This window comes from Hibiscus syriacus, unplaced genomic scaffold (genome assembly GCF_006381635.1).
Source record: "Hibiscus syriacus cultivar Baekdansim isolate YM2019G1 unplaced genomic scaffold, ASM638163v2 tig00110450_pilon, whole genome shotgun sequence".
In the NCBI taxonomy this organism is placed as follows: Eukaryota; Viridiplantae; Streptophyta; class Magnoliopsida; order Malvales; family Malvaceae; genus Hibiscus; species Hibiscus syriacus.
In genome coordinates this window covers 2,599,198-2,625,691 of record NW_024062743.1, presented here as the reverse complement: position 1 = coordinate 2,625,691, position 26,494 = coordinate 2,599,198, and the positions used below count along the sequence as shown (strand labels likewise).

Below are 26,494 nucleotides of genomic sequence, written 5' to 3'. Positions count from 1 at the left end.
TTACATGCAGTGATGGCTCTTCAGATTTTCCACTACTCCTTCCTTTATTACTTTCCACAATGCAACTTTGGCTTCCTCCAATGTTTCAACGCCATTCCCTTCTTCAAATGACAACCTCTGTACGTTGAACTGAAAGCAATATAGCAGTGTTACACATACACCTGACATAAATCCCTGCACCTCCTCCGAAACCCGAGCTTTAGAATTTTCCATTGCCATCATACGAAATAAGTCCATGTTATATACGACACGCATATGATCGGATTTTTAAGTTCATTCAGATATTTTGAGGCTATATCCCGATCTACATACTCGTGTCGGAAATGGATACTTCAAAAAAGACAACAGCAAAATAGAAGTAAATGATACCTGTCCTCCTTAACGGACCCTAATGTCAATCCCTTGCTGTCGATTGATATAAGAGCATCACCATCAACCTCAGTTTCTGCTGAAAGCAAATCTTTGAGGGGCTTTGAAAAGGCTGCATTGAGCTCCTAGCAAATTAAACCAAAATTAGCCAAGAAAAGGGTATGTTGGAGCTTTTGTTAATTGGATCCGGGTATAAGTGTCGAACACGAATATGTAACTGACGTGACTATATTTTTCCAAGTTTTTCTATATTTTTGAATATGTATGAAAAAAGCTGTAGTAGATCCCGATACTCGGTTGGAGAAACTAAACACCTCTTTTGACGGAAGTAGCCAGCCAGAACACAAAACACAACACCACCAAAAGAGCATACCATGCAAGTGGAGAGTTGAGATTATGAGAAGTTAAAAGTTCACCTTTAGATTTTGTTCGCGATCAACAGCAATCTGATCGGGTTCAAGCGCTTCATATTCCTTAACATCAATCCATGCAACCGTGCCGAATCCTCAAATGAAATATATACCACTGAAATGAATTTTGATGAATAAACATGTTCACCACTCTGTTCATCATATGAAAAATTGAAAAAAGAAAAATAGGAAGGGGACATCATTTATAGACTGATTGTCTTTTTATTCCACTGCAAATCATACTTATGAATCCGAAACCATTCATTATTTTACACAGTTACATCTGTTATGTAAAAAGCAAGAGACCGAAGCTAGTTAATACAAAGCAGCTGAACCAACAATAAAAACAGAACCAAACAGGATTTTCTTTAACTCATGTTAAACCAATTTCAGTTACGAAAAAGAAAGTGATGAAAAAATAGGATACAACTAAATGTTTGAACAAACACTAATTTTTATCCCTGGAAACGAGAAAATTTAGAGGGTTACACCAAGCAGGAGGACCAAACTCAATCACGATGCAACAAGCATTATTTCCTGTTATTATCGTTCCAGATCTTCCTATGGTGAACCAAAAACTCATTCATAATAGTCAGGTATGTTGAAGTTTTTTGTTTAGTCTTTTATGATAAGAAATGACAAGTCTTAAGAGTCTTTGTAATCACTATCTCTAGATAACATTTATCTTTAGCAAAACAGTCCTATTAGAAATCAGCAATTCAGTTTATTTCCTAAGATTATAACATGGTACCCGCTTAGGTTTGTTCCTAATCGAAAATATTTTCCACCATTAAACATACCGGCACACCCTATTGGTTTAGTCGATGTAATCATCCCTCTCACATAAATTTGTTGTCGAAAGTTCTTCTATTACAACAGTCCTATCTGGTTCTGCCAAGATTACGAGTCATGTCCCTCATGCCTCTGATGTTGAGATTGTTAATGTTACAACAATTGAGTTGCAGAATATTCACCTAGCCTATCGTGATTTCCAATTCTACACTGTAAAAAACCTTGTCACACTAGGGAAAAGTGTTGGATGCTTCATGTCAAACCAACTAACAAACTTACTCGAAATGTAAGTTATTGTAGCCAAAGTGCCAAACACTATTGCTAAGCTCTCTTTCGACTAGTAAAGAAAAGCAGTCTTCTCCTAAGTTTAATATTGAGGAAATTGTGATACTGAAAAACTTGTTGAAATCTCTTGGGAAGCCATCTTCGACAGGTACCTGCCCAATGATGATTTCAGGCATTTCCTCTTCTCTTATCCTACTGCCTCAGAAAGAAGCTCGCCTCTCATATGAGTAATAAATTCTGGAGCCACTTGGTCCTCAAATATTTCTTCAACTACACCCCAAACAGTGACCACTCAAAGATCACCATAGCAGATGGCACCACTATACCGTAGATGGCCAAAAGAAAATTTACCTTAACAAAGACCTTATCCTAAAAAATGTTCATGTTCAAATCTCTTTGACAACCTTATTTCTATTCAAAAATTAACCACAGATTTGATTTGTAATATAACCTTTTGCCCCTTTACACTGTAATTTTCAAACAATAGACGAAGAGAATGATTGAACGTGCTAGTTAAAAAGACGGTCTCTACCAGGGTTTTAAATAGCGTTCGCGGTCACGTTTTCGGTCACATCACGTTTATCACGGTTGCGAATATAACGGATGCTATTGCAGTCATTGCGGATATTGCGACCGTGAATTTTTTTCGAAGGAGCTGATTTTTTTAATAAAAAAAACCTTTTTAAAAAAAAAAATTAAAATAACGGAATAATAGCGGAATAGCGGTCCGTTATTGCTGCGATTGGCCGCGATCCGTTAAATTGCGGCCGCGATCCGCCGCTATTGGTGTGATCCAGCTTCACACTGTTATTTTATGTGATAGCGGTTTCGGACACCGCCGCGACCGTGATATAACGGCCGCGACACCGCTATTCGGCCTCTATTTGAAACCCTGGTCTCTACTTCCTGTAACAAACTCACAATAAATAATTGAATGATTGAACGTGGTAATTTTCTATATCTACATCATTTCTTTCTGAATATGCTAGGAAAAAGCAAAATAAAATTTGCCCTATCATCGTCGTTTAGGTCCATCTCTTAGGATAGTCCAATTCATGTTCTCTTTGTTATTTCATGGTATTGCTTTTGATAATTTCCATTGTACTGATTGTGAGTTGGCCAAACACAAACGTGTTCCGTTCCAATTGGTAATAAAAGAGATTTTATTCCTTCTACTCTTGTTCATAGTGATATTTGGGGTCGATCTAATGTTCCAAATGCTTCTTGTGCTCGATGGTTTGTGTCTTATATAAACGATTGTACTCGTGTCACATGGATCTATCTCCTTAACCCTAAATCTGATGTCAGTAATGTCTTTCCTAATTTTAGTAATATGATTCATAATTTGTTGTGAAAGACGGTGTAAAAGAATTTTTAATCGAATTCTTTTCATATTGGGTTTTAAGACTTGTAAGCTATTTGAGAATTCAAAAGAGGGTAAGGATGCTGGATTGACAATTTGGAGTGAAATATACATGGAATGGGTGTCTTGAAAAATATGTCTAAGCTGAAATTCCCTCAAGTTGTCCCCCGAATTGAGGATTTGGAAAAATAAGATTAGTGATAAAAATAAGTGGCATCCAAGGAACTGCACATCTTCCTAGTAACATGTAAGTAACACTTGTACTCTGAGAAGAGTTATTATGTTTATACAAGGCTAAGCCTCAGCAAATGTTTCTCGGATAGAAGGAAGTGGCCTACTGCCTAGGATTCTACCCCTTAGCATCTAGATCCTTATTGAGACCAAGTAGAAATTTAAATGTTCTCTTTTGATCAGCAATATTTTTGTGTAAAGCTGCATTATCTGGACATTTTCAGGGGTGTATTTCAAACATATCAAGGTGCTGCAGTGCCTGATTATTGTGTTGAAATATTGAGTGACATCATTTCCCCTTTTCATATCATGAAGTTGAGTTTCAAATTCAAAAAGTTCGGATGTGTTTCTGGAACTGGGGTAAGTTTCTCTTGGCGCATCCTAAATTTCCTTGGTTGTTTTCTACATAAGGAAATTGTCAGATTTCAGTTTCCTAATCAAGGAATATTAGTTATCTAAGAGATTCTGTAAATATGTTAGTGACTATAACTCCTAACCTTAAGGCTTTATTTTAGGAAAACTATTCTTAAAACAAGTCTCTTTCCTAGTTTAGAGTTTCTTTGCTTTAGGCTCACTATGTCTTTATTTATCAGTGTAAATTCTTATGGAATAAATAAGAAAGATAAGGCCTATTTTAACATTGTATCAGAGTGTTTTTAGCTCGATTCTAGGATATTTTCTCTCTTTTCAGGCAACCTCTTCACACTCATCGACCAGTCCTCAGGCTTGTAAAAGTTTTCCAAAAAAACATGGTAGAAAATGTTGAAACCGACAACACTGGGGCTACCTCAGAAGTCTCTGCAAATGAAGTAAACAATTCAACTCCAGCCAGTGAATTGCGGAACATTCAGGCAGCCTACAGATTAAATGAAAAGAATTACCTCAAGTGGTCCCACTTGGTTCACATGTTCTTGAAAGGAAGAGGCAAACTAAGTCATATACTCAAAATTGGGCCTAAAGAAAGGGACCCTAAGTTTGATGCTTGTGATGAGCAAAACTCTGGTGTAATGTCAAGGTTGTGGAACTCTATTGTGTCAGAAATCAGTGATACTTGTATGTTCCTTAACACAGACGAAATATGGGAAGCTGTAAAGCAGACATATTCGAAAGACCGATATAATGCACAAATCTATGAAATCAAGACTATGATTTCATCCACCAAGCAAGGAAATCGGTCAATCACAGAGTATTTCAATCTTTTGCAGGGTTTATGGAAAGAAATGGATCATTATCAGTGCATTAAAATGAGATACAATGAAGATGCAACACTTCTTAAAAGGTTTGTTGAAAATGATCGAATTTATGATTTTCTTGCGGGACTAGATGTTGAGTTTGATACAGAAAGAGCTCAAATACTTGGAAAGGAGGATCTTCCATTGCTAAATGAAATAATTGTGATTGTTCGTGCTGAATAAGGAAGAAGAGGAGTTATGATTGAGAATAATCAAGTGGAAGGTTCAATCCTGGTCACAAAGGCTGTAAATAAGAAGAATTTGGGCCTGGAACAACCATCTGGTGAAGATAATAGGAAACATAATTCACAAGGCCAATGAACAAAGACTCCTTATGGTGCACATATTACAAAAAACCTCGTCACACTAAGGAATAATGTTGGAAACTCCATGGAAGGCCACATACAACAAATAAAAAAATTAGTTAAAGGTAGACAACCAAAGGGACAAGGGAAAGCATATACAACAAGACAGCAAGATGGAGAAGATAATCCTCAAGAATCACATGTTGAGTTCAATAGAGAAGAGATTGAGAAGCTAAAGAATCTGCTGGGATCATTGGAGAAACCTTCTTCAAAAGGTATTTACAGTTTGGCTTTCTCAGGTATTCCTCTTCTCAATATTCTAAAGTCTCAGACATACCCACCAAAGGTTCTTGGGTCATCGACTCGGAAGCTACAGACCACATGACTCACTCCTCGCAAAACTTTATATCATATACCCCTTGTCCTAGTAATAAAAAGATAACAATAGCCAATGGTTCGGTGATCACAATGGTTGGTCAAGGTGATGTTGTAAACGAAACCCTCACCCTTAAAAATATCTTCCATGTTCCAAAGTTTTTTACCAATCTTCTATCAATTCAAAAGATTACCAAGGATTTTAACTGCAGTGTGGCCTTTTATCCAACTCGGTGTGTTTTTCAGGAATAAGGTACGAGGAGGAGGATTGAACATGCTAAGGAAATAAATGTCTTACATTATTTTGAAGAATCTAGTGGTCAAGTTAGTGTTCTGAATTCCTCACCATTATCTTTCCTCTCTGAATTTGTTAAGACCAATAAAGACCAAATTTGGCTCCATTACCTTCGCCTTGGTCATCAATCATTTAGAGTCCTTAAAGTCATGTTTCATTTATAGTTCAAAGGGGAATATTGAAAAATTCTTGCAAAACACAAACGTACCTCTTTTCCAATTAGCAATAAAAGAACTTCTCCTTTCACTCTTATTCATAGTGATGTTTGGAGATCATCTTCTATTTCAAATATTTTTTGGGCTCAATGGTTGGTATCCTTTATTGGTGATTGTACCCATGTGTCTTGTATAATCCTTTTAAAACAAAAATCTGATGTGAGCTCTACCTTCCAAACCTTTTACAACGTGATCAAAACCCAATTTGATGTTGAAATTAAGAGGTTTCGGTCTAACAATGCCAAAGACTATTTCAATAAATTTCTCTCAACTTATTTTCGAGAAAAAGGGATATACATGAGTCATCATGTGTTAGCACACCCTAACAAAATGGTGTAGCTAAAAGAAAGTGGTCAAGGGCTCTCTTGTTCCAAAAAAATGTTCCTAAACAATATTGGGGGAGGTTGTCTTAACTGGTACTCGTATGATAAATAGACTGCCTACAAAGGTTCTTGAATCTCAAAGCCCTATGCAAGTTCTAACAAAGTTCTTTCCTAATTTCAATACCTCAAATAATCTTCCTCCTAAAATATCCGGTTGTGTTGCCTTTGTCCATGTACATTCTCAAAATAGGGGAAACTTGATCCACAAATAGTCAAATGCGTCTTTCTTGGATATTTTCCACTCGGGTGCAAATGCTATCATCCCTCACAAAAAAAATCACTTTGAATATGCTGATGTCACTTCTGCAGAAGAAGAGAATTACTTTACTCATCCTTATTTTCAGGGGAGATCTCTTTCACAAAAAATAACGACAAAGACTTTTTTCTCCTCGATTTTTCTAGCACCTACCTAGCAGTTATTCCCTGCTAATCAGCCAACCCAACACGAAACCATACAACCCAAGACAGAGCCTAACCTAAATCACAAGAAGGGATTCAGAATACTACTCGTCCTTTACTAATTTATTCAAGTAAAAAGGCATCGGTGAAGGTTCAATCATCCTCTGCTCGTATACCACCCGAGGTAATCACTGAACCTCCTTCTAATAATAACAATATCACTGAAACTACTAAAAATCCTGATCAAAGAGACTATGATTTTCCAATTGCTATTAAAAAAGGAACTAGAGCCTACACAAAATATCTCAGGTACCTATTCATGTCATACAAAAATTTGTCCCACAACCATAAAGCCTTTCTTACTAGCCTAAACTCTATCTCCATTCCAAAACCGTATATGAGGCTTTAGATGATGAGAATTGGAAAAATGTCATGAAAGTTGAAATGGAAGCACTTAAAAAGGATAAGACATGGAATTTGGTGGAATTTCCAAGAGAAACAAAACCGGTGGGAATTCGATGGGTGTTCACAATGAAATATAAATCAGATAGTTCTTTGGAGAAGTACAAAGCAAGATTGGTTGCTAAAGGTGTAGAAACGTATTTTCGTCCGGGGTTTTTATATAGCATAATAAATATAGTTCTTGAAATATATAATATATATTTTTTGGAAACTTACTTAAAAAATGTATAATATATAGTTTTTAAAACCATTTTGAAACATATAGTATATAGTTTTAAAGAAAATTTTGAAAACATATAATATATAGTTTTAAAAAATAATTTTGAAAACTTATATAGTTTTTAAATCGATTTTAAAATCATTTTTTTAAAAATGGTTTTTGAAAATATTAATATATTATATAGTTTTTGGGAAGGATAATTTTTTCTTTTATTTTTTATTATTTCTTTTTATTATTTATATATTAAGTTATATTATTATTATTATTATTTATTTATTTATTTATTAAAGTTTAATAGGTCTAATCCAATCCAAAGTGCATCTCAACCGATCTAGCAGGCCTAACCCAACAAATCAGCCCGGTTAGGGGGCTTGACCCAGCCCAAAAAATCAAACTAGGGTTTCGTATTAAGGAAGAGCGCCGCATGGGAGCGCGCGTGGAGGCCACGCACCATCACAATTCAAAAACTGGTTAGGATTTTCGCAAGGTCGGTGTAACAGCCTACATGAATAGCATTCGGTCGAACGTCTAGCGAAAGAATCAGACGAAGATCCCGCCCATTTCGGAGCTACAACGGTCGGGTTCCAGGCTATAAAAAGCCTTCGACCAAGCCACCAAAGGACACGAGAGGGAAACACAGAAACGAGCAGCAAAGTGTACAAAAAAAAAAGAAACATACAACCAAATATTGAAACACCAAACAAAGCCAAGCAAAGCATTCACGTAAGCAAAAAAAAGAAAAGAAATAAAAGCAGCGTTAGTCTCGGCTCGGGAAGGAATTGACCACCAGAAGTTGAAAAGGCTCGCCAGAAAAGGTGAAAATCTAAACCTAAAAACTTAGATATACGTTGATTTGGGGTCTTTTTAGGGTGATTGGGCTTTGGTTTCGTACTCACGGGGCCGGGAAGATTATTTTTGTTGAATTTGGTTTTTTCCGACCACCGGTGATAGTTATCGGAGTGGCGGTTGACGACGACAGGGCTACGTTGGTGATTAGCCGACACTAGGCCGGTTGGGGGAGGTTGAGAGAAATGAGAGAAGGGGGAAGTGTTTAATATGTGAAATGAGATAAAATGGTTTTTTTAGGATTTTAAGGCTATTCATAGGGAGGGCTTTAGTGCAATTATGAGATAATTTAATTAATACTTCCCTGAGATGCCTGTCATTCGCCTTGCCTAGCCAGGGTAGGTGAATTACTGTTTTCAGCAGGCCTATCTTCTCCCGCTTCACTTCGGGAGCTATTATGTCCGGATATCTAATAAAATAAACACACAGTTCTATTAGCAAAACAACATACTCATACTATACCAGAGCAGAAGTTCTCACTATTTGTTGGCATGTATTCTATTTAAAGACTCTATAGACTCTGGTTTATGCCTAGAATCGGCTAAACCATAGCTTTGATACCATTAAATGTAACACCATCAACCTATACCCGACCCGGATACGAGTCCAGGATGTCACATTGACTATACAAAATAATACTCTTAAAAAAACGATAAAACATTTGAACTTATATTATTAAAATACAATAATATACATATACAAGTTTATCAAAATACTCAGAGCATACACAACTTAACCCTTTGATTACATGCCAACATTCATTTACATAACAAAAGGACCTACTGATTAAGTTGCCTCTGATCTGATAGTTGCAGGAGTATTGTTGTCCAGCTACTTAATTTGTCTCGTCTACTTTCTCGGATCCTACGTGTCAAACACTCACACGCTAAGTTATCGACTTAGTGAGGCAATATAATAATAATAACAACAAAGAAATGTAATGAAAATGCCATAATAAAATGGAATGAGATGAAATCAAATACTTAACCATGCAGTTTATATCACCATGTTCCTTACCTATAAGCATAGTACATTAACATTCATGAATTCATATTAATAAGTTTATTGACCCATGATACCATACTGAGAACCTAAGGTATGTGAGCACTGTTAGGTTGTGCACTATGATGTCACCACAGCTAATATAAATGCACCGAAGTGCCACGTAGAATTGCACCGAAGTGCCACGTAGAATTGCACTATAGTGCCATATAAGATTGTCCCTAAGAACCACATAGAAAATTCCTTAAGAATCATATACATATGTCAAGGATCAAGTATGTGTCTCAAAAGACCTCACACATGTTCCAAAGAATACATATATGTCCCGAAGGACCACGTAGACCCTCTACTCTTGGCATGCCAACTATACCTATGGTTCTCATCTACATAACATAGGTTTTTCCCAAATTACATAGTATATCACATAGACATATCATTTTCTTACCTTCATCACATGACTCATATAACTTTGCATACATATTCATTTAAAACATGTTACACAATGCACATAGTATAAATTCATATCATGCTTCACAATATGAAATGAATTATGCATCAATGTATTGAATCTAGACTTCTCAAAAGTCTAGAACTGAATATATCACTATAATCATGTTATACATATGCACTCACCTATATTTCCTTGTTTTTTCCTCGATCGATCTTACTAGGCAATTGTTCTGGAACTTGTTTAGGCTCTGTATCTACATAGTAATTCATTAATACTTATCAGTATACTAATTAATATATTCTAAACTATCATTTCTTGGGCTAAAAGAAAAGCCATTTTCATCTTTTAATGAAGGTATGCATCGATGCACTACACCATGTATCGATGCATCCCTTGACGGGTGCATCGATGCACTATCTATGCATCATTACATAAATCCTATTCGATGTTTGTATTTAAGGGGGTGCATCGATGCACTACTTGTGCATCGATTCACTGATGGCATTCGATATTTTTATTTTAAAGGAGTGCATCGATGCACTTCATGTGCATCGATACACCTTGAACAATTTCTGGAATTTATCCTTGATGCATCGATACACATTGAATGTGCATCGATGCATATTGCCCATAAATGTTATTTTAGCATGAAAATCTCTTCATCATCTTCTCAACACTTTATATTTCCCCTCTTTTTATATCCCTAACCTACATACTCTTACTTAAACTAATTATTATCCATTCCATACCTCTAAAACTTAGAAATCCAATTCTCTATATAGAATTTAAGAATCTCACTCAACTTTCAACATGTTCTTAATCTAATTCTAACACTTCCTATTCCTTAATTAGCTTGATGACAAGTCAAATCCCACTTCCAATTCTTATTATGAACTCTATTCCAAGATTTCACTTTTCTACTTCCTTCCTTTAATCCTTCCTAACCCCATCATCTTTTGATTTTAAGATAACCTAAGCTTTCCTTAAGCTTAGTTATCATCTAATGATCAATAAGTAACCTTAAATTCATCAAGAATTTGATTAACAAGAAAACTCACCTTTAGCTTGGTCTCACGGTGGAAAAGAAGAATGAAGAAGAAGAAAAATCTGGAACTTTGGTTTTCACCAATTATTTTCCACGTCGTATTAAAATATCCCTTCAAAAGTAATATTTAATTGCTTCCCTTATTAAAAGACTTATTTACCCCTTTAGTTCCTCATTCTTTGCTAATTGCTCATACACAAAACATTTCAATCAATTCTTTGAACTTTTTACTTTATCCAATTTGGTCACTGAATTTTTAAATCTCACAATTTGATCACTAACCCGGTATGGATGATGTTACAATACATGTTGTACCACACCACTTGGTTGATTCCAAGTTAGATCCGCTAACGTACATGATGGGTGTGCCTGCTCTCTGGAAGGTTAGCCCGATGGAAAATGCTATTATCTGAATTTGACATTGAATACGTGAACCAAAAGGCTATAAAGGGAAGTGCCATATCTGACTTCTTGGCAAACAGAATTTCTAAAATTTACGAGCCACTGGACTTTGACTTCCCAGATAAAGACTTGATGTCCATATCTCTAGAAGAAGCAAGTGCTTATACATGTGATTCCTGGAGAAGTCATTTTGATGGTGCATCGAATGCATTAGGACACGGAATTGGAGCTATATTGGTTTCACCTGAAGGAAATCATTAACTGTTCACTAGCAGATTGAATTTTCATTGCACTAACAACATGGTAGAGTATAAAGCTTGCGTCTTAGGGATTCAAGCTGCTATTGGACATAATATAAAGACCTTACGGGTATATGGAGATTCTACCTTAGTGATCTATCAACTTCAACGGGAGTGGGAGACAAAAGATGTAAAGTTGTTGGAATACCGAAAGCTCATATTGGATCTACTCAAAGAGTTTGATGAAGTAACTTTCCATTATGTGCCTAGAGAATAAAATCAAATGGTCGATGCTTTAGCTACCTTGGCAGCATCATTAAAGGCTGGCGGGGAGTCTGACATGATGCCAATTGACATGCAGTCGTATGATTACCCGGCTTATTGTTACCAAATCGAAGAGATAAAAGATACCGAACCTTGGTACCACAACATCCTATAATACATTAAGAATCAAAACTATCCTTAAGAAGCCATCGAAACTGACAAAATAAAATCAGAAGGATAACAGCTGGATATATTCTTGATGGAGAAATCTTATACAAGTAAAGTCATGATCAAGTCTTGTTATGATGTGTAGATGCAGAAGAAGCAAAGATGATATTGGAGGAGGTACATGACGGAGTTTGTGGAACTCATACAAATAGACATATGATGGCAATACAAGTTATGAGATGTGGATACTTCTGGTCCACATTGGAGAGTGTTTGCATCAATTATGCTAGAAGATGTCATAAGTGACAAATCTATGTGGATAAAATAAATGTTCAGCCTCACCCTCTTCACGTGATGACAGAACCGTGGCCCTTTTCTATGTGGGGGTATGGATGTCATTGGACAAATTCATCCAAAAACTTCAAATGGTCATCAGTTCGTTCTTGTAGCAATTGACTATTTTACAAAATGGGTGAAAGTTGCATCATATGACAGTATTACTCAGTCCACTATTTGTAAGTTATTGAAAAAATAGATCATAAGTCGATATGGTTTACCTGAAAGAATCATTACTGATAATGTAACAAACTTAAACAACAAGATGATGGATGCTGCTTGTGAACAGTTTAACATAAAGCATCACAACTCTATTACTTATAGACCAAGGATGAACAAAGCGGTAGAAGCAGTAAATAAAAATATCAAGAAAATAGTGGAGAAAACGACTGAAACATGCAAGGATTGGCACGAGAAATTGCATTTTCCTTTGTTTGCTTATCGAACTTTGGTACGAATTTCGATTGGGGCATCCCCATTTTCCTTGGCATACGGGATGGAGGCAATATTGCCCATTGAGGTAGAGATTCCATTACTCTAGGTTTTGTCGGAAGTTAAACTGGATGATGTAGAATGAGTGCAAACTCGACATGATCAATTGAACATAATAGAAGAAAAGAGGTTGAAGGCTATTCACCGTGGTCAACTCTACCAAAAACGAATGATTCGAGAACATAATAAGAAGGTTTGCCCAAGAGTATTTTGTGAATGAGATCTTGTGTTGAAGAGGATTTGGCCAATTCAAAAAGACTTCAGAGGAAAATGGATGCCAAATTGAGAAGATCTTATGTCGTGAAAAAGGCCTTCTCCGTAGGAGCACTGATCTTGAATGAAATGGACGGGCCGGAACTACCTAATCCTGTTAATTCAGATACAGTCAAGAAATACTTCGCTTAGGGTGAAAACCCAAAAGGGCGCCCTAAATTTAAAAATAAAAGGAAAAACAAGAATGAAAATAAGGCGGGTCCAAGATGAAAACCCAAAAAGGACATCTTAAGACCAAAGATGGATCCAACTTGAAAACCCAAAATGGATGCTTGGATAATGATCCAGGATTCGCGCATGGGAAGGTCCCGGATCAAGGCAATAAAAGATCGCAACATCCAAGTCTACATGAAATTTAACAATTCAGAGGAGCTTTGCACTCTCTCGAATATTGCCACATCTTCGAAATCACCTTAACAAAAGCTACACTCAAAAGTCATATAATGGTGTGTCAGTTCAAAACCGTTCGCATTGTCGAGATCTAGGGCATCTACTTGTATTTCTTTTTTTGACTTTTCAGAATGTTTGCCATGTATTTTTTGTTCTTTTTCCTCATAATTAAATATGGTAATTTCTCTAAAAAAATCAATTCCTTTTAAGCATCTTAGATTTAATTTTAATGAGAATGATTTATTAACTTTTTGAAAAGATAATTGTGTATTACTGTACAAAGGTTTTCCGAAAGGTACAGGTGTTCAGAAGCCTATAAAGGTTTTTTTGTACTATACTCGAGATATTGAGTTCTAGTTCAATGAAAGGCATTGTTTAAACCAAGACTAGAAATAAACCTTTTTGCAAGTTCACATAATGTATATCGGATTAAAGCCTGTTGAAGAATCCAAGATCAAGAATCAGAAATTTAAGATTCTAGAATTAAGAGTCATTTGAAATGATCGCAAGAGATTGAGATTTCTCTCTAAACCCTGCATATGCATTTTAGGCATACATAAAAACATTGCATCCATAGCATCGCATATATGCGTAATTTTGCAGATTTTTGTCAGAATCAGTTTCAAGAATACTGAATTTAAAGGAAACTCCAAAATTGGAAACAATGCAGCCTATCCAAATTAGATTTCAACTTCGTAAGGAATGATATATGGCCCAAGGAAAATTTATTTAATACAGACTCAACTTCACTACGAAGGAGTCACCTACGATTTCAGTTTCACAACGAAGGATATAGTACCCAAAAGTTTCGACTCAACTTCACGATGAAGGAGTCACCCACAATTTCAACTTCACAACGAAGGATATCATGCCCAATAGATCGACAGAACTTCACATCAAATGAGTCATCTCCAATAACAAGGAACTAGCTCCAAGCCCAATTTACAAAATAGCTCAAGGCGAGAAGAACTATCTGTCAATGAAGAATTTCAAGTTCGATTCCATTCAGCTTGAGAGCATATAAACTGCATGGTAGCAGTGAGGGACTACTTTCCTGTCGAATTTGCAAACCTAGGTCTTTCAGCCAAGAAGAAGACCAAGGTTGACTGCAATTTTGCAACAAGAAGCCATTTTCCAGTTCATATTTCGAGCTAGATTTCAACTTCATAGCGAAGGATATCATGCTCGAAGCATCCAAGATTAACTCAACTTCACGACGAATGAATCACCTGTAATTCAGCTCAACAACAGGGAGCCACGATTTATTAGAATTTTCAAGTCGAATTTCAACTCCGCGACGGAAGATATTCTATAAGTTAGATTTCAATCACAGAGAAAGATATCAGACTCACAGGAGCAAATTCGCTTTTGGACCCTCTTCTTACTTAACGAAAATCTCAGTCCTTGTATCTTTGCCCTATTTTTGTTACACGATAAATGGGCAAAGAGGGGCAGCTATAGACACGTACTTTCTTCTGCGGTTTTTATATAGCATAATAAATATAGTTCTTGAAATATATAATATATAATTTTTGGAAACTTACTTTTAAAAAAACGTATAATATATAGTTTTAAAACCATTTTGAAAACATATAGTATATAGTAGAAAATTTTGAAAACATATAATATATAGTTTTAAAAAATAATTTTGAAAATGTATATAGTTTTTAAAATAGTTTTGAAAACATATATTATATAGTTTTTAAATCGGTTTTGAAATCTGTTTTTTAAAAAATGGTTTTTGAAAATGGTTTTTGAAAATATTAATATATTATATAGTCTGTGGGAAGGGTAATTTTTCTTTTTTCTTTTCTTTTTATTATTTATATATTAGGTTATATTATTTATTTATTTATTTATTAAATTTTAACAGGTCCAATACAGTCCGAAGTGTAGCCCAACTGAGCCAGCAGGTCTGACCCAGCCTAAAAAATCAAACCAGGGTTTCGTATTAAGGAAGGGCGCCGCATGGGAGCACGCGTTGAGGCCACGCGCCAGCACGATTCGAAAATCGGCCGAGAATTTCGCAAGGTTGGTGTAACAGCCTACACGAACGACACTCAGTCGAACGTCAAGTGAAAGAATAAAACGGAGATCTCGCCCATTTCGTAGCTACAACGATCGGGTTCCAGGCTATAAAAAGCCTCCGACCAAGCCACCAATGGACACGAGAGGGCAACACATAAACGAGTAGCAAAGTGTACAAAAAACAGACAACCAAATATCGAAACACCAAGCAAAGCATTCACGTCAGCAAAAAAAAGACATAAAAGCAGCGCTAGTCTCGACTAGGGAAGGAATCGGCCACCAGAAGTTGAAAATGCTCGCCAGAAAAGGTGAAAATCCGAACCTAAAAACTTAGATTTATGTTGATTGGGGTATTTTTAGGGTGATTGGGCTTTGGTTTCATACTCATGGGGTCAGGAAGAGTATTTTGGTTGAATTTAGTTTTTTCCGACCACCGATGGTGGTGGCCGGAGCGGCTGTTGACGACGACAGGGCTACGTCAGTGATTGGTCAGCACTAGGCCGGTTGGGTGGAGTTTGAGAGAAATGAGAGAAGGGGGAAGTGTTTAATATGTGAAATGGGATAAAATGATTTTTTTAGGATTTTAAGCCTATTTATAGGGAGGGCCTTAGTGCAATTATGAGATAGTTTAATTATTTCCACAGTCCCTGAAAGTTTAATGCGTAATCCATTCTGGTCACCTTTTGTGAATTTGCCTTATAATTTTGAACTAATTCAATTTAGTCCCTATTTTTTTTTTGCAATTTAGCCCCCTAACTTTTATTTTTCTCCTTGCAACATTCAATTAACTCCAATTTGATCCTCGAATTTTCTTATTCCTTCTAGTATAATCCTTTAATTTATTTTTTCTTTTATTTATTTAATTTTTATCAAATTTTTATCTTATTGTTTCTTCTAAATCTTTTTTATTTTAACTAACATTAATTCTTTTCGATTTTCTTTTATTTATTCTATTTTATTTCCTAACATTTATTTTATTTTTTTAGGAAAATTTTGAATTCGTCAAGGGTAAGTAATTTTGATATAACTTTTAAATTTAATTTAACTTTTAATTTTTGTAATTAAGACAACCGAGAAATTAAATTGGTACCAAAATGGCAGTACAAGGGTGCTAATTCTTCTTTGATTGTAATCGACTCCCGAATTCGACATATTTCTGGTAAAACGCATATCAGGTAAGATGGTAAATTAAAATGTCTGATCAACCTAATTTTTTTTAAAAATGATCGGTGACGGCTCTAACATGTTTCATTTAAGTCGAAGCTCAATTCTAGGCCCACCCGAAGACGGTTATGACAAAAGGGTATACTCAAATGAATGAAATAAACTACCTTGAGACTTTTGACCCTGTTGCAAAGATGAATACTGTAAGAGTGTTGTTGTCACTAGCTGCTAATCGAGGCTAGAAATTACAACAATTTGACATTAAAAATGCATTTTTACATAATGAGCTTAAGGAGGAAGTTTATATGGATGTCCCACCAGGATTCAATCCAAATACATGACAAAAGGTATGTAGGCTAAAAAAGGCTTTATACGGATTAAAACAGTCCCCAAGAGTTGGATTGGAAGGTTTACCAAGGAAATGCTCAAGTTGGGATATAAACATAGCCAAGGTGATCATACTCTGTTTGTAAAGCACTCACCTTCAGGGGGAGTAACTACTTTATTAGCATATGTAGATGACATTATAGTGATAGGTGGCGGTTTGGAAGGAATAGAGAGTTTAAAAAAATGCCTAGTAAAAGAATTTGAAGTCAAAGAGCTTGGTAAGTCAAAATATTTTCTCGGTAATGAAGTCGCACATTCTTGGGAAATAATCTTCATATCCCAGCAAAAATACATAGTTGATTTGTTGACGAAGGCAGGCAAATTGGGATGCAAACTAGAAGAGACGCCTATAGAAGTCAACCATAAACTTGGAGATGCACTAGAATATGTAGTTGTTGATAAAGGCTCCTACCATAGCCTCGTGGGGAAACTCATCTACTTGTCACATACTAGACCGAATATTGCCTATGTACTTGGAGTGGCAAGTCAATTCATGCACAACCCCAAAGAGTCTCATCTTAGGGCTTTGTATCAGATCCTACAATACTTAAAGGGAACATAAAGGAATCTAATTTAAGAAAGGGGAGGAGCTAACCCTCGAGGCCTATGCTAATGCAGTTTACTCAGGATCTATAGTTGATATAAGATCGACCTCGAGCTATTGCACTTCCTAGGAGGCAACCCTGTGACTTAGAGGAGTAAAAAACAGATGTTATGGCCAGATCTAGCGTAGAAGCTGAATCTAAGACAATGGCACTTGGGATTTGTGAGTTATTATGGCTAAAAATTAGTTTAGAAGATTTAAAAATCAACTGGGAAGGTCCAATGAGACTGTATTGAGATAATAAATTTTCTATCAATATTACACACAATCCAGTACATCATGACGTACAAAGCACATTGAAGTTTACAGACATTTTATAAAAGAGAAGCTTGACAATGGCCTAATCTACACTCTATATGTGTCCACTGATAGTCAACTGGAAGATATACTTACCAAAGGATTGTCTGGAAAGAATTTTCAGAAGTTAGTAAGCAAGTTGATAATGGATGATATCCATTTCCCAGCTTGAGGGGGAGTGTCAAATTTCAGTTTCCTAATTAAGGAATATTAGTTAGCTAAGAGATTTTGTAAATATGTTATTATAACTTCTAACTTTAATGCTTTATTTCAGGATAAATATTCTTATGGAATAAATAAAAAAGATAAGGTCTATTTTAACATAAATTTTCTTCAATTTACGTGATCATAGAGTTTATTAGCCATGACATGATCATGCGATTTTCAATCGACCACGTCCGATACTTGGGATCCGTCGTTGCTAGAATAGTAACCTCATCGGTGAGATAATCATCCTTTCCTCTACTAGAAGTATACATAAGGATAGATTATGACCACTGAAGAAAATTGTGCCATTGAGTTTGTGATTAATGATAGGAAGAGGTGAGTTTTCGGTGATATTAGCTGAGGGATTTTGCTCAAGTCATGAATTGACTTCTGAGGAGGTGGTTTGTGTATCCATGCCTTATCAGGGTTTAGAACCTAGCATTGATGCCATGAGAGTTTTGGTGAAGGAAAATTTCTCTTATTCAATCAAGGGTAGCATAATATATAATAGGATAATCCCACACGGTTAGGACTCTTAACAATCTAGAAAAGAAACTAATTAGGAATCAGATAATGACTGATCTTGTTTCTCAAGGAAATAAATCCTAATCTACCAATTTACAACCTATGAGTAGGAAACTGATTCAACTCTTTTCTACAATAACGTTCCAGTTCTCCTGAGATTCTATAACCAGCAGTCTTGTTGAATACTGCTTGCACCAAAGATCGAACAAAATGACCCATTTCCGGTGAACTTGGCAGTTCAATATCAAATATTTTACTCCTTAGTTCAAACATTTTTTTCAGTTTTTGATGCTTTTGAAAGAAAAAAAAAAGATGTAAAACAGTAGAGGTACTTAAGTTGTGCTTGGGGCTAATCTTCCTTCAAGAATCAAAAAGGTGTACTCATCCACAATGGTTGATGCATCTATGATCAAAAGGGTGCAATCTCTAGTTAAAAAAAATAGAAAAAAAGGTTGTGGTAGTAGAAGTGTTAAAAAACTAAAAAAGGATGCAATTCACTTGTGTCATCTCTAGTTTTAACCAAAGCTACGGAAATTTGCAGTCATATGAAAATCATCTATTTAACTTCACACATAAACAAACTTATTCAACTTGATCATGCAAGTTAGAACCTATGGTAGCTTGGAAACTATTCTCGCATTTTTAAGCAAGGAAGCAGTAGTCTAAAGCAAGTTAAGCCCTCCTGGCCCCTCTCTTCCCCATTTTTCTCCCCTCATTCCAAAAATCTCAGATGAAATTCTAACTAGTGCTTTAGGAACATTAGTCTCGACTGAATATTAAAATATGTTCACGACTCAATAACAGATATTAGGATTTCCAAGAAAAACAGGTCATAGATACAAGTAATGCATAAAGAATTAGTCTATATTCTATCTAAGCAGGAAAGATCAGTTGGTGCAAGAAATAGAGAAAACCATAGACCAAAGCTGAACTTATATTTTGCATCCTGAAGTAGTAGAAATTTCCCAGCAGTTGTGAAGTCCCTTGATGATGTTTTGCTATGTACTGTTTATGAGCCCATTCCTAGCAAAACGATCGGGCCTTCTTGAGGCATATTTTATGCAAAACAATGTGTAACATAAATCATGGCAGACATTTAATGGGGCCTAGAGATGAAGGATAACCTCCAAACAAGTGATCAAAGAATAGAAGGGGAACAACCAGGGATTTAAATAGTGTTTGCGGCCGCATTTTCGGTCGCGTTGCGTTTATCGCGGTTGCGAACATAACGGATACTATTGCGGTCACCGCGGGTGTCACGGTAGTGAAGTTTTTTAAATTTCACACAACTTATCCTAAAACATAATAATTTAACACAACTTTCTTTAAGCCACAATTAAATATAATTAAAATAATAGTGTGAAATTTAAATAAATTTAAAGAACAAAAAATGACTAAATTAAATATAACTAAACAACTAAACATGAAAATTAGGGACTAAATTAGATATTTGGAAAACTAAAAGGCAGGAAATCTATTATTACCCCGATAATTATTATAACATCTTATATTTTCTTTTCCTTTTTATTATCTTTCTCCCAAAAACTCTCTTCATTCTCTCGTAAACCCATTTTCATCGCCGACCGTCACAACAAGCACCATGTTGGACGTTTCCGACCACCGTACTAAATTTAAAATGCAGAAACAGATTCTCTTTGGTCTCCTAAGTACAAATCCAGCCTTGGTATCATCGTAAAACATATCAAATTTCCAAATCAGTCGCAAATCTTTTGGGTTCTTCATTCTTGCCCTCCGAACTCCATCGTTCATCGTCGGATCTAGCCCCTTTTCATATATGTTGGCCATTTCACCGAATGAAAACTCCCCACTATTGGGATAAGCTGTTCATTGCTTTGATCACCCAGAAATGGCAAGGACCAGAGGTAAGCCTTCTTTTCTTCAATTTCTTCCTTTTTTCATTGTTTTTTATCTTTAATTTTGTTTTTGACCGTGCTGCTTTTTCTTCTTGTTACAAATTTGGTTTTAGGGTATGAGTGACAATTAAGGTTTCTTTTTATTCTTTAATTTTCTCTTTCTTATTATAAGTTTAGGATTTTGATTCTTAAACGTTTCATGCTTTTGTCCTTCATTTCTTCTCTTACTGATCACTTTTTTTTTCACTATAGCGGTCGGAAACAATAATAGCGTCCCGTTATTGATGCTATTCACCGTTACCCGTTAAATTGCGGGCGCAACGGGTCGCTATTGGCGTGAATCTACCACCCACCGCTAATTTTATCAATCTCGGTTTCGGACGGTGGCGCTACCGCTAAATAACGCCCACGATAGCGTTTTCGGTCCGCTATTTGATTCTCTGGGAACAAGGGGTAAAGTCTCCATATTGTGCATTCTTAAAACAGTAAGAGTGTGTTTGGTTCACGGAATGTAAGATTACCAATGGGAATGTAAGATTACCAGGGAATAGGATTACTGGGAATGTTGTATTTTGTGTTTGGTTGGTTTAGCATGAATATAAGATTACTGTGTTTAGTTAAAGGAATAAAAGATTATTGGAATGTATATTAGACCAAATTGTCCTTATTATATATTTGTTTTTTTAACAAGTTGAAAAATATTTATATATTTTCTTTAAAAAATTTAAATTCATAAAATTTATATAATTTTTTTATAAAATTAAAAATATAAAAAGGTTTAATGAAAGGGTAAATTTTTATTTTAACCCTTGAACTTCATATAAAATTTTAATTATAGACTTCTTTTTGTAAATCTAAAATAGTTTAAGGATAAATTTGTAATTTAACCTTCGTAGAATTTTTATTTTTCAATGACAGAAGAATGATATTTTTGAAAAAAAAATTAAAGACATTTTAGTCTAATACGTCGGTAATCCAACAATACCTAAGGAAAGGGAAGTAATGACATTCTTGGTAATATACCCAAAAAATCTACTATTGGTAATCTTACATTACCGGAAATGAAATTCTCGGACTAACCAAACGGGAGAATGTGGATTCCATTCCCATGGGAATCTCACATTCCCCATCCAAATGCCCCCTAAGGAAATGAAAGTTCCTCCAAATATACATCTTTTAAAATAATTGATAATGATATTCTGAGTTAACAGAAACCCGTTCTCTAAAGCCATGATCCCATTTAGGAAAAAGAAGAGATCTCAATCTTTTATAGTAAGCATTCAATTCTATATTTAATTACCTTGCTTCTCTAACCCCATCCCCTCCCACCACAAAATAAAAAATTGGTGAGTTGACTACCTGTTCATGCTCGGGAAGTGGGTAGACATCGCCAAATATTGTTACCCTTGCATTTGATAAGCCACTCCATCCAGGTATCTGTAAACTGTCAATGAATTCCATCCATAAAGGGAGAATAACTAAGGCAGATATTCAGGGCAAAAGGAACAGAAGAATTAACCTGCACGACGAGGCTACACCTAGGGTCTGCTAATAAATTCCGTGTAGATGGCCAATGGTAAAAATATTGGATCTGTAAATTGAAAAAAGAAAAGATATGTTAAATTACTCTAACCATTTATACACAAAATCAGATTCGCTGTGTAATTTGAAGTATGATGCTTTTATGAAGGACAAGCACATAGTTACAAAAGCTATTACACTTCAAATAAAATAGTAACAAAAGAAACCACAAAAATGGTTTAACAAATGTTCACATTTACGATGTAATAAAAAAGAAACCAAATAACATAACTTTAAAAGTCACTACGTACGTCCCATTGAATCAGGTGCAAAATCTACCAAAGAGCCAAAAGGATACCCTTCTCGTCGGTGGTGCATCCGAGACATTACAGTGCATAAATGAGCAAATCTGGCCTTGAATTACAAAGGCCAACAATTCAGAACAGTTAAACTAAAATAAACTAGAAACAGAACACGAGGAAAGAGAATAGATGATTTTTTTCCTCTTTCACTTTTCAAGATATGATAGAAACTAGAACTCAAATATAGACTTTACTTGTTCCATCAGATTACGGACAGCTAAAGTCGGCCGAGGTAAACCCTGCCCTGAAGTTGCACCGTGCACTCCACCAGATATTGGATTTCTCAAAAGTCCAGCTCTGTCCACTTCCATGACTTTCAACATTTGTTAACTTATCTACATCATTTTCACTGCTTTTATTCCGATTTGAATCACCCTTCAGAACATAAGAGATCCCATTAATACTGAACCAAAGCAGTTACTTGATACATCCATTAAGAATCTACGTCAACCAATACAAGAAAAGTATTCCAAATATCATGCCAGAAGTAGACAGCCATGTTGTTGTTCCAACTTTTTATTTTTCTTGAAGTAACCATGTCCAGAACCCATTTCGGATGCATATCCTGACCAAAGATTTAAATAGCGGTTTGTCATCGGAATAGCGGTAAAGGTTTTGTCATCGGAATAGCGGTAAAGGTTTTGTCCAACACCTTTATCACAAAACCATAATACCTGCAATGACCACAATAGAACCTGCTATTGCCGCAATCACGAGAAATGCAACGCAACCTAAAATGCGATCGCAACCGTAATTTAAATCCTTGATACTGACATAGGCATAGGGATATGACCCATGGATAAACTTCAATAATATTAAAACATATTGGACTCTCACAACAGAGTTCGAATTCCCCAGGTAACAAAGCTTGTAAAATCTAGTAACATCGACACCTTTGTAAAAGTTTTAAACTGAATCATTTAATTCCATGCGGAAAATTTTCGAACTTCTTAAAAGTTTCATTTGATTTTTACTTTTGGCTATTTTGCATTTTCTTTCCTTCTCCAGAGATGCTAAACCCCAAAAAAAAAAAGCAAACAGTAGTAATAAAGTTATTCATTCTCCACTTGAAGTGATCAAACAGTTCAAAACTAACACAACTAAAACATAGAATTATTATAACTACATATCTTTCAAGAACAAAGCAGTTGTTTTCGTAAACAAATCATAAGGTTATTGCCAAACGCAGCAAATGAATCATACGATAGCATTCGGTACAGTATCTGAGATACATATAGGTATCTTCAGAAAATAAGTGAAACCCAATATTAAGGGCGAGAGACTGCGGCTGTTCTTCACCTTCATCTGGAACCTCACGGGGTAGAGCTTGGAGATAAAGCCTATGAAACTGAGAGATTTCAGAGTAGAATTTGAGAGATCCAATTCGTTGATTTGAAGCTTTGATTAAACAAGGAGACGGAGAAGAAGGTAAATGGGTGTTGAGACAGGGGTATGTCTCACGTAGATTGGAAATGGAGACTGGACTCGAAAGAGATGCCATCGGAAAAACAGCGAGAAAAATAGGATCGGAAACGAACAAGGGTAGTTTTTGTGTCTGTTTGTAAATTAAATATCTCATGCCATGCGGCAAAAGGATATTTAACGAAATAAACTCTACTTTAGTATCTCTACTGTTTTTGCTCACCAAACTTTTAAATTTTTTTAATTTGCTCATTAAACTTTTTAAATTGAATCATTTTACTCACTCTCTCGTTTTATCTCTAAAGGTGGATTTTATTATTATTATTCTTTAATATTAAATAATTAAAAAATAAAATAAAAACAGAAGGTGATCGGATGTCATTGTCGGCCACCGTTAACCATCGTATATAGTGGTCGTTTGGTCCCAAAATGGGATGGGTCACTTTGCCTCAACGTTGTGAGTTTAAATCCGACCTCCATTTTGTAGGAAATTGCTCCGAAGTCCACAAATTTGAGATTAAAAGTGAGGAACCCGAAATGTTTCAGTCCAAATTCACGGGTTTTAGGACATTTTTTTGGTGAAACAACACACCAAATCTGGACTCAAGGGTCGATACAAACCGACCCATTCTATTTTGGGACCGAACGATCACCATCTACAACTGTCGAGAGTGGCTGGAATGAAAATGACGTGGTGGTCGGCGTAGAGAAAATGAAGAAGAGAAGGAAAAAAGGGTAAATTACACCATGAGTCATTAAACTTTACTCTATCTCATATTTTACTCACCAAAACGATGTCATTTTAGAGTATATTTGAGGTTTTTAAAATGACATTGTTTTGATTCATGTTCCACGTCATAACGCCATTAAGAAGTTAACGACAAAGTGAGCAAAATGATTCATCTGTAAAGTTTGAACAAATTAGAAAAATTAAAAGTTCGATGAGCAAAATAGGAGAGAGTAAGGCAGAGTGAGGAACCGTGTAATTTAATCAAATTGTAATTAGCTTTTGAGAAAATAACCTCAGTGTCCGAAAATGCCTTATAATATACGATTTTAACCAACTTTTTTTGGATTTGCGAAAATGACCAACAAATTCGCAACGCGAACTCCAATTTCGCAACCCAGTTTCCAAATTCGCAACGCGAATATGTAAATCGCAACACGAATTTGTAAATCGCAACACATAAGTCAAATTCGCAACGCGATAGTCAAATTCGCAACATAAAAGTCAAATTCGCAACGCGAATCTATAAATCGCAACGTGAATTTGTAAATCGCAACACAGAAGTCAAATTCGCAACACAGAAGTCAAATTCGCAACGCGATAGTCAAATTCGCAACACTGAATTTCAAATTTGCAACTGAATTTCAAATTCGCAACTGAATTTCAAATTCGCAACTCGATTTTCGAATTCGCAACACGAATTTAATTTTGCAACAGGTTTTAGTTTCGCAACACAAATATTTTGGGTATATAACTACGTAGCAGCAGCAACTCATAACCTAAATCCCCTAAATCGCAACTCATTCCAACTCCATCTATCACTCTCTCCGGCGACATCCGTTCCTATATCCAACGACATCCTTCCCCATCTCTAATTTTTTTACATAATTTTATTTCTATATAATTTTTCAATGATTTCTCTACCAAATTATCAACTATCAACTTAATAAAGGTATTTTTTTCTCTAAGTTAGTGATGATATGTAGTTTATAGCTCGTTTGTTTAGTAAATTAATTTACAATTTGTAGAATGAAATCATCTAATGTTGATCATGTTTGGATAGGTTTATGTTTTGGAGGGTCATGGGAGAATGTTCATGGTGTTTTACAATATGTGCCTTTACCCATGAATCTTCAACTAAAATTATCATTAAAAAAGTTAACTTATGAAACTCTAATGTTACGTGTTGCAAAGAAATTGAATTTAGAGCCTCTAAGTGGATTTAGGCTATCTTATCAGAGAAAAGGTAAAGTTTATTTGTTAACCGACAATGAAGATGTTGAACGATTCATTGCTTACATTAGTGTTTCGCAAGAAGATGATGTTACATTGTATGTTGTTGAACCTAGAAGTAGTGAAGTTGGGTCAGTAGCGGGTAGTAATCAACTAAGTTCTTCAACCCCAGTTTATGGTGCTCACAATTTATAACGTTGTTATCAACCTCAAAATTTAATGGTTCCACCACAATTTCATCACCAAGAAAATTTTGTTTCACCACATTTCCAATACCAAAAACAATCTCAAAACCCACAACCTTTTCCTAATCCAAATCCCAATCAACTTTCAGCACCAAATTCTGATTTTCGTATTGACCAGTTAGACGATTATGAGCCAACAGAACAAATTGTGAGTACTAGTCAGTATTCGAAATTTGATCTTGGTCAATACCCGGACTTTGATCTTGGTCAATACCCGGACTTTGATCTTGGTCAATACTCGGATTTCGATGATGTTTCAGAAGAAGAAACAGACTCTGCATGTAATGATTTTGATATTGGTTAATACCCGAATTTTGATGATGAAACAGGCGCTGCCGAGGAAGATGTTGTTGATGATAATGAGGAGGAAGTTACGACTGTGAATGAACATGTTGAACATCCATTCTGTAATTCATATAACCCTGAAGAAGAAAAAGAAGAAGAAGAAGTCCCCAAAGAAAAGAAAAAGAAGAAAATGCCACGGGAGTATAACTGGAATATGCCAGAATTACTTCAGATACCGGAAGAAGAGTTGGTAAAGATAGTAGTTGATTGTTACACAAAAGTTATTCGTATCAAGAACGATGATTATTTTGATACAAAGAAAGACTTGAAGATGGCTTTGTATACGAAATGTGTGGAAGATGGCTATCA

At 35.5% G+C, this 26,494-nt stretch overlaps 1 pseudogene; it reads right to left on the bottom strand.

Annotated features, from left to right (window-relative positions):
* LOC120126133 lies at positions 1-23,714 on the bottom strand (annotated as a pseudogene).
* Positions 23,715-26,494: the final 2,780 nt, after the last annotated feature.